The sequence below is a fragment of the Camelina sativa genome, chromosome 11 (genome assembly GCF_030686135.1).
Source record: "Camelina sativa cultivar CO46 ecotype springtype chromosome 11, ASM3068613v1".
NCBI classification, from domain to species: Eukaryota; Viridiplantae; Streptophyta; class Magnoliopsida; order Brassicales; family Brassicaceae; genus Camelina; species Camelina sativa.
Window position 1 is genome coordinate 35,187,487 of NC_141890.1, and position 8,147 is coordinate 35,195,633.

General features: G+C 37.1%; 1 pseudogene across 1 annotated transcript; it reads right to left on the reverse strand.

The window, feature by feature from the left end:
- Positions 1–1,379: 1,379 nt before the first annotated feature.
- Positions 1,380–2,122, reverse strand: LOC104724996 (putative calcium-binding protein CML43 pseudogene; annotated as a pseudogene). The gene has a single exon (XR_015570965.1). The product of XR_015570965.1 is annotated as a putative calcium-binding protein CML43 pseudogene (transcript).
- Between the last annotated feature and the right edge of the window lie 6,025 nt (positions 2,123–8,147).

Consider the following 8,147-nt stretch of genomic DNA (forward strand, 5'->3'; position numbering starts at 1 on the left):
GTTGTTGGAAAAGGGCGTTATGAAGTCTATAGGAGATGGTACGAACACTAGTGTTTGGTTAGACAAATCGATTTTTGATGAGTCTCCAAGGCGTCCTTTCAACATAGAAATGCAGATAGATTATATTCTGAAGGTATCGACACTTATAACATCAGAGGGTGAGTGGAACTGGAATATCACACTCAATTAAGTACAAAAGACTAAACTTATAAAGATTTAAATAAGGTAAGACGTATTCCGACGAAAGCTAGAATTAAACTTCCGGTCATAGACGGGCTTACATGTTTTAGAGGATTAAACCTAGCTTGGTGGTACCAAGATCTTAGTCATGTTCGAAGTCCAAACTTACATGTCAGTGAAAGCAAGCCCAACCCAAACTTTCTCCAACCCCAAGCGCACAATATTCGGTGGGTCAAGAGACACACTAATATAATTGAGTTGTACTAAATCAGATTATTGTGTTGTACTAAGTTGTATAAAAACATTGTCGATGCAAAGAAACTCAAATTAATTTGGCTATAAACCTCGATTTTAACCTCTTTCCCATATTCCACAGTCCACGCACACATAAGAAAGAAATGATAACCTTTGTGACTATCATCATTCTAATCGAATTGTGCGGATGATTATAACAATGCATCAAGGGCAACAAACACAACGCTAATAAAAGAATGTTATAGATTTTTTTTATAGTTATTTTTATTTTCAAGTGATCACAATTCTTTGAAATTTAATGAACTTTTAAAGAGATGTTTATTCCGAGTACATTGCTGTAGAATGCAAATTATGCAATCCTGAATCCAGCCATTCTCCATTCAAAATTTGCTCTAATCTATATACTTGAATTCGAGAGATGAATGAACATGGCGCAGAGATTAAGAAGGACATACAACTTTAAATGGATCAAGAACGCGACACCAAGTTTTTAGAGCAAAAACGAATCAAAAGTTTTTAGATTAGATTCACATACATTGTGATTGTATTTATAAAGTTCAAAAGAATATAGTAATGTCTACGTAAATTTATATGAAATCGAAGTATTTTAAAAATTTAAAACTTTTATAAAACTTCATTTTCCTCCGGTGGAAGCAAAAAAACAAAGAGATTCTAATCACTAAAAGTATTTTCTAGATAGAAAAACATGTGGCCTAACTTGGAATACTCACCTAACTTAGTTAGAATAATAAATCCGAGCTAAAATTTTGCATGCTGACCAATGACCATCACTTTCAAATTAATATCAAATAATATAAAATATTAACCAATATAAAATAATAAACATTACTTCAAACAACAATTAAAAGGACTTAATGTAACTAAACAATTAAAAGCACAAGATCTATTTAATTTTTTTTTTTGCATTCAAAAACAACTTTAAAGAGAGAATCATACGATAACTTTTTTTTAATCCAAAAGCTTCAGGAAGAAGGAACAAGAACGACTTGCATCATGTTCTTGAATTCGAAAAAGTCAACACGACCGTCATGATTGATATCAACAGAGACAATCATCTTCTCCACTTGTTCAATCTCTCCAGCTTCAGGTAGTCCAAGCTTCTTCAAAACCTTTTGTAATTCGAAGGCGGAGATAAAACCATCTCCATCTTCATCAAACACATTGAAAGCTTCTTCAAGATCTGACTCCGGAGACCCGTCGCAGCAGCTTTCTTCTCCTCCAAATAAAGATTCGTCTAGGGTTTTGTGGAGTGCCGCAAAGTCGTCGAACCGGAGTCCGGTTTTGTCCGGTTTGATGTAAGAATCAACGGTAGTTTTCAGATCGGAGAAGTCAGCGTCGAGGCCGAGTCTCGAGAGGGCTTGACTCAGTTCTACGACTGTTATGAATCCGTCTTTGTTTTTGTCGAATAGGTCGAAGACTCGGTGGAGACGGAGAGCGTTTAGACTAGGACTTCGTAGTCTGAAAGAAGAAGACTGTCTTGAGAGTGTCTTCTTCTCGTTAATGATCTGCTCCATTGTTGTTTGTTGTTACTCCTTCTTTGTTCTTGGTGGCTCTGTTAATATAACAGGAGACTTGAGAATCACGAGGCGGAGACTAGTCACTCTGTTATTGTATAATAGAAGATTTGGAATCACGAGGCGTAGACTTACTATATGAATAAAACAGTAGACATATTTTGTTATATAATTAAAGACTTGGAAACATGCATGAGACCATCATTAGTGGGGGATACTCACTAAGTTACTCTTAGATTTGGGCCCAAACTAATAATAAACAACCCATATATGGGTCCATAAACGGAGAACCGTTGCTGTTAGAAGGATTTTGAGTAACCCTTTAGGAACATTACGTGGCGGCTGCTGAATGGTGGTTTCATAAATATAAAAGCATTTTTTTATTCTTTTCTCATTTTCTTTTCCCTTTCTTCCTGAATGTCTCTCTCTTTTCTCTTTCGAAAACTCCAACGAGAACACGAGATTCATACGTAATCAGAAAAATCAATGGATTCACGTCGAATCCATTGAATTTTCCGGCTTAAACTGGTTGGTTGATGGTCATCCGAGACTTTTGGCTTCCAGATCAGTGTCTTATGTTGATTTGACGGTTGGGTGTTAAAGTCAAATTGACGGCGGAGGTTTCGTTTCGCCGGACAACGACGGCGGAGGTTCCGTTTGGTGGGACAAGGACGGGGGAGGTTTCTTCTGGTGGACCACTGTTGGATTCACTGCTGAGATGGTTCGTTCGTACCTTTAATTGCTGCTCTTTGTCTTTTCTTTTGTGTGTAGCGATTAGGATCTATAGTTAACACAATTTGCATTATCGGTTATATAATATCTGATTTGAAAACGGGGATATTCTTTTTGGAATCATCGAATGTTAGAATGAAGAAATTAGGGTTCTATGATTGAAGGTTTTAGTGTAAAAAATTGATCTTTATTTTTCCTACACTTGGTTAGATTTCATGATAAACGATGAGATGAGATTTTGTTTTTAGTGATTTGAGCTCTGCCTCGACTAGTTAATAACTTAATATATAATAAGTTTTCATATAACACACCAAAAAATGATTACCTTCCGGGATTGGACAAATTGACCGAGACTTCTCAAACAATAATAATGCCCTTCTAACTAAATTCTCTTAGCGGGTTACTGGTTATACGAAGTTAATGAATTTGAAAATTATTGATTTTAAAATACTTTTAAAAATCATATGTTATTGGTTTTACGATTTATATAATTACTAAAAGCTTATGTTGTTTATTTAATGATTTGGTTTTGGATTTCAAAATAGTCTTAAAACCAATAACATAAATATGTTTTAAATGGATTTGAAAGTGAAAAATAGAAAGATTTAAATTCAAAAATAAAACATGTTATTTCAAAATCCATATGTTTTTATTTTCGTAATCGATCAAAATTTTGAAATTCTATATGGATTTACAAATCAATAAACCAATAACAACCCCTTAGTTTGGTTTCTCTCTCAAATATTATATATCTATACTATTATTTGAAAAGCCACTTTATAAAAGATGGCATTGTCTTACATATTCATGCTATTGGTTTTAAGACCATTTTAAAATTTCTCATTAAGGATAAAAATGTAAATTAAGTATTAAATTACCAAAATATTTTAAATAACTATTAGTTCCAAAAACAAAATTCACTTTATTCTCTAATTAATTGTGGACAAAAATTACTAATTCAGTATTTAAAAATTGTTAATTAATCTTTTTTTCTTTTAACGCTTATCCATTAAAAACCATGAAAATTGAAACAAAGAGTATCGTACAACAAACCAAACTTAAAAACCTGCATATAGATAAAGATCCCAGAACAGATCGATATGACCCAAAAGCCATACATCCTAGCCTTCTCGATCCTGCTCAATCCTATCCTGCAACCAAGATGGACCACCAAGTGCAAGGTAAGAAGTAAGTTGTCTTTCCTGTGAGACTCTAGAAGCGATAGCCCTAGCCAACGCATTGGCTTTCAGTGAAGAGAGTATGAAAGTTTCCTCCCCAATAACCTGTATTGCTTTAGTGATTCTTTGCACCTCAGAATGGTATTTTGGCCATTTTAAAGGCGACTCCAAAGCTGCTAAAGCAGCATAACAATCCAACCAAACTTCACATGATACTACCTGAAGATCTTTAAGACTTTGTCAACACCACAAAACACAATTTAACTCTGCCGAAATTCAGTCATGGCAAGGGAGGAAAGCATCTCTTGCGTGATACAAAACATCCCCGTTGTGGCTCCTTAACATCCAAGCACCTCTACAGAATCATGAGTCGTTCACCCAAGAAGTATGAATGTTACATTTGAGCCTACCAGGGAGAAATTTTTCCCATCTCTGCAACCGTGGTACACATCCATGAGCTTCCTTGTGTGATTCTTTACTTATCAGAGCCTGTTGGTTAATCCATTCCTCCGAAGTCTCTAAAGCTGCAACGATTAAAACGTGATGATCATGATCCTGATTTTCAAAAATAAAAGAATTCCTTGCTTTCTATATCTCCCAAAGGCGCCAAGGAATGACATGATATTTCTCCACTTCTCTAAGATGGTAACTCTTTCCATTAACTGGAAATATACTCTACATTCTCTGCAATTGAACTTGAAAAACCTTGAATTAGAATAGGCAAAGCAGTAGCACTACATACCCGAGAAGCAAAGGGGCAGCCAAATAACACATGAGCTATTGTTTTGTCCTCACTTTGACAATCCTCACAAATTGGGATAACTTGGATACCATGGCTATGCAGATAATCTGCAACAGCTAATGCTCCAGATAATGCCCTCCATAGAAACATACATATTTTAGGTTATGTGCACACCTCCCAGATCTTCTCCTTGATCTTGTTTACACCCTCCATAGTCACTGCAATTGGATTTAAACTGTCAAACTCCTTAGTGAGTAACCAATTCCCACTTTTCACTAAATACATGCCATCCTTTGTGAATGCCCAACTGTATTTTAATTGTTCATCTTCTAAAAAGAAAACCCTAAAAAAATTTCGTTTAGATCAGTTTATCTGATTGCCTAAACCCCCCCCCCTTCAAATCGTAGATCTAGCATTTTTGGCAGTTTCCATATTTAGACCTTTCGACTTCCTGTGCACTTGATCTCCTTTCCTTATCTTACATAAACGTTTTGAACCATGGGAGAACAAGGAGGAGAGGTGAACCTGGCTGAGATGCTTACAGCTATTCAAGCCCAACTCCAAACGGTTAGTGATCGCATGACATGAATTGAACAGCCCCCACTTGCACCAAGAGCACCAGCTCCCAACTTGCCAAGAGGAAACCATGAGGTTGATAATGTAGATCAGTCTGATTCAAAGGAAGAACATCAAGATCTTGATCAACACCAAAGGCCAAGGAGACACTACCAACAAGGTAGGGGACGAGATGAAGGCACCATAAGAGAAGGAGGCTATGATCTTAATCTCAATCCGCCAACATTTGCTGGAAAGGTTAATCCTAAAGCATTCATTGATTGGGAAAGACGTATGGAGCATATCTTTTGACACTACAACTATTTTGAACATAGAAATCCCTATGGGGCAGAGATGTGTCTGAGAAGAAGAGGCATAGACACCAATCACCACTTGGGATGATATGAGGTTTCAGCTTATTACCACCGAGAGCTACAAAAGAAGTTCTGCAAGCTCTCACAAGGAAGCAAATCTGTTGAGGAATACTTTGAAGAGTTTGAATCTCTTAAAACAGATTGGAGGTAGAAGAGTCTGAGGAGAACTTGATGGCGCAGTTTCTAGATGGTCTTCATGATCGGATTGCTAGAAAGGTGGAAATACAAAGATATCATGATCTTGAAGAGTTGTTGCATCTAGTAGTCCAAGCTGAACAACACATCAAGAGGAAGACAGCTTTTACTAACCGCATTAAGACTCCATGGACACCGCCACCTCAAAAGGCTTTAGACAAAGTAAAATATCATGATGTAAACAAGAGATTTAAAAGAGCTACACCTTAGGCATCAAAAGTAACCAAACCTGAGCAAGGTAAGTCTACTAACCAAAGAGCTCGTGATATTACTTGTTTTAAATGTCAGGGAAAAGGACACTATGCAAAGGAGTGCCCAAACCAGCGAGTAATGATCCTTAAAGCCAATGGAGAGTATAAATCACAAGATGAGGAAGAAGAACGTGATGAATCTGAGGAGGATATTGTGGACTACCCATAGTTGGAGAGCTTCTAATCGAATATTTGCTTTTCCGATTTGTTATCTTACTACACATGTAGAAAAGCTCGTTTCATCTTCCAGGACAAGAATTGGTTGTTTTCAACGAGGATGTCCTGCACCGTACAACGAATAGAACTTCCAAATTCTTGGGCTGGATGGAATGCAACAAGACTTATCCAGAGGCTAGAAAGCTCACAGATATATTGTGTTTTTGTTGGGTTTTAAGACTTGTTTTTGCATAGCTTTGTTGCATAATCTTGTCATTCTAGATTGTTTAAGGAGCACTTGCATCTAATTGGTTATTTCTCAGGGTTTTGAAGTGACTTCATCATATTTGGAGTATTTTTAACTTGATTTGGTGCAAAAGAAGCAAAGAAGAGTGAAGTGGAGAAGTGGCAAAAGACCAGGAGCTATGAGCGGCCATGTCCTACGGCCAGACAACGATCGGTTGAAGCCATCGGAATCCTCCTTCGGGCAAACGGTGGCTGAAGCCATTCTTCAACGTCAAGACCAGGAAGTATTATCGGCCATAGCCTTCGGCCATGACCTCCTCGATTGACACCATCGGCTGACCTCCTTCAGCCAAACTGTGGTCAAAGCTTCTCAAACCACACTTGACAAGGAGCCATGATCGGCCATAGCCTTCGGCCAGAACCTCCCCAATTGATACCATCAGTCACCTCCTTCGGCCAAGCCTTGCCCGACTCAATTTCTCGGATGGAAGATTCAGAACCAATCAAAATCGTCTCAAAGATCGTCTCGTATGAAGATATTTCATTGAGATTTAGCTTCAACTCTCTTCGTCAAAGTTATAGAAATTTGAGTTATCTTTCCGTTGGAGGTTATTTTAAGCAAAGCCGAGCTACTATGCAAGAGGTATGGCGATTTCAGTGGATATAAGTCATTCTGGCGCTGAAAAGGGCAAGGAGTGAAGGAGGAGTAATTCCATACGCACTAAACGGCATCTCCTTCGGCCAAAGGGTGGCCGTGGCTCTCCATCGGCCACCACCTACGGCCAAACCACAACCAAAGCCGCTTCTTTACACTTGATCCAGCTTTGATCGGGGTTTGATCCGGTTTATCCTGGGTTAACCCGGTTTCCTTCTATTTTCCTATAAATACTCTAAACCTATTAAGAGGAGACTTACCTTTTGTTTAACAATTTTTAGAGTTCTTAAGCTTGTTTATCAAAGTTTTTTGGATCCTTTGTTTATTTTCCAGTTTTAATAGTAATCTCTCTTTTATCTTATAATCTACAATCTCTAATTATGATTTCACAAGGATCAAACCTTTACCTTTGTGTGATCATAACTTTGAGTGAGAAGATTCTTTAGAACTTTGGGCTTGGTAGATTAGGGAGATAGATGGTTGTTCTTTGATGTCTAGGGCTTTATTTATGTGATTCCTTTCTTGTTTGGTGATTATAATGCTAGATTAACCTTGATCAAGTTGATTCTAGATATTAGGACTTTTATGCCCAGAAGGTGTTCGATGAGCTTTGCATTCCTAGCCAATGGAAATTGATGATTAGGATGTTTAGTGGTATAAAGACTTGTTTTAATGCATGCTTATCTTGTATTGCCTTTGGAAATTGTTGGTGATTGCTTGATTTGCATAGAATCTTTATCATGGAAGTGAATTGATTTAAATCAGTGTTCTTAGCCTAAGGATTGATTAGCTATCTCTCAAGTCAACCTTGCCCAAGATTCATTTGTTTTATCCTGATTTAAAGCAGTTTTAAGTTAGTGTTTCCCTTGCTTTGTGTTTTCTTTCTTTTGCCTTGTTTAAATTTGCTTGTTAGTCAAGTTGTTACATAAAATCAACCCTTTCTTATTAGCTTAGATTAAGCATTCATGTGTATTCCTAGTGTGCTGGTTAATGCAAATTGTGGATTGATAATTTAATTGAAGTAAAAGTATTACATCAATTTGGTGTTGTTGCCCGTTTGCATTAGTTTTGACCATTAGGATTTCAATTTTTC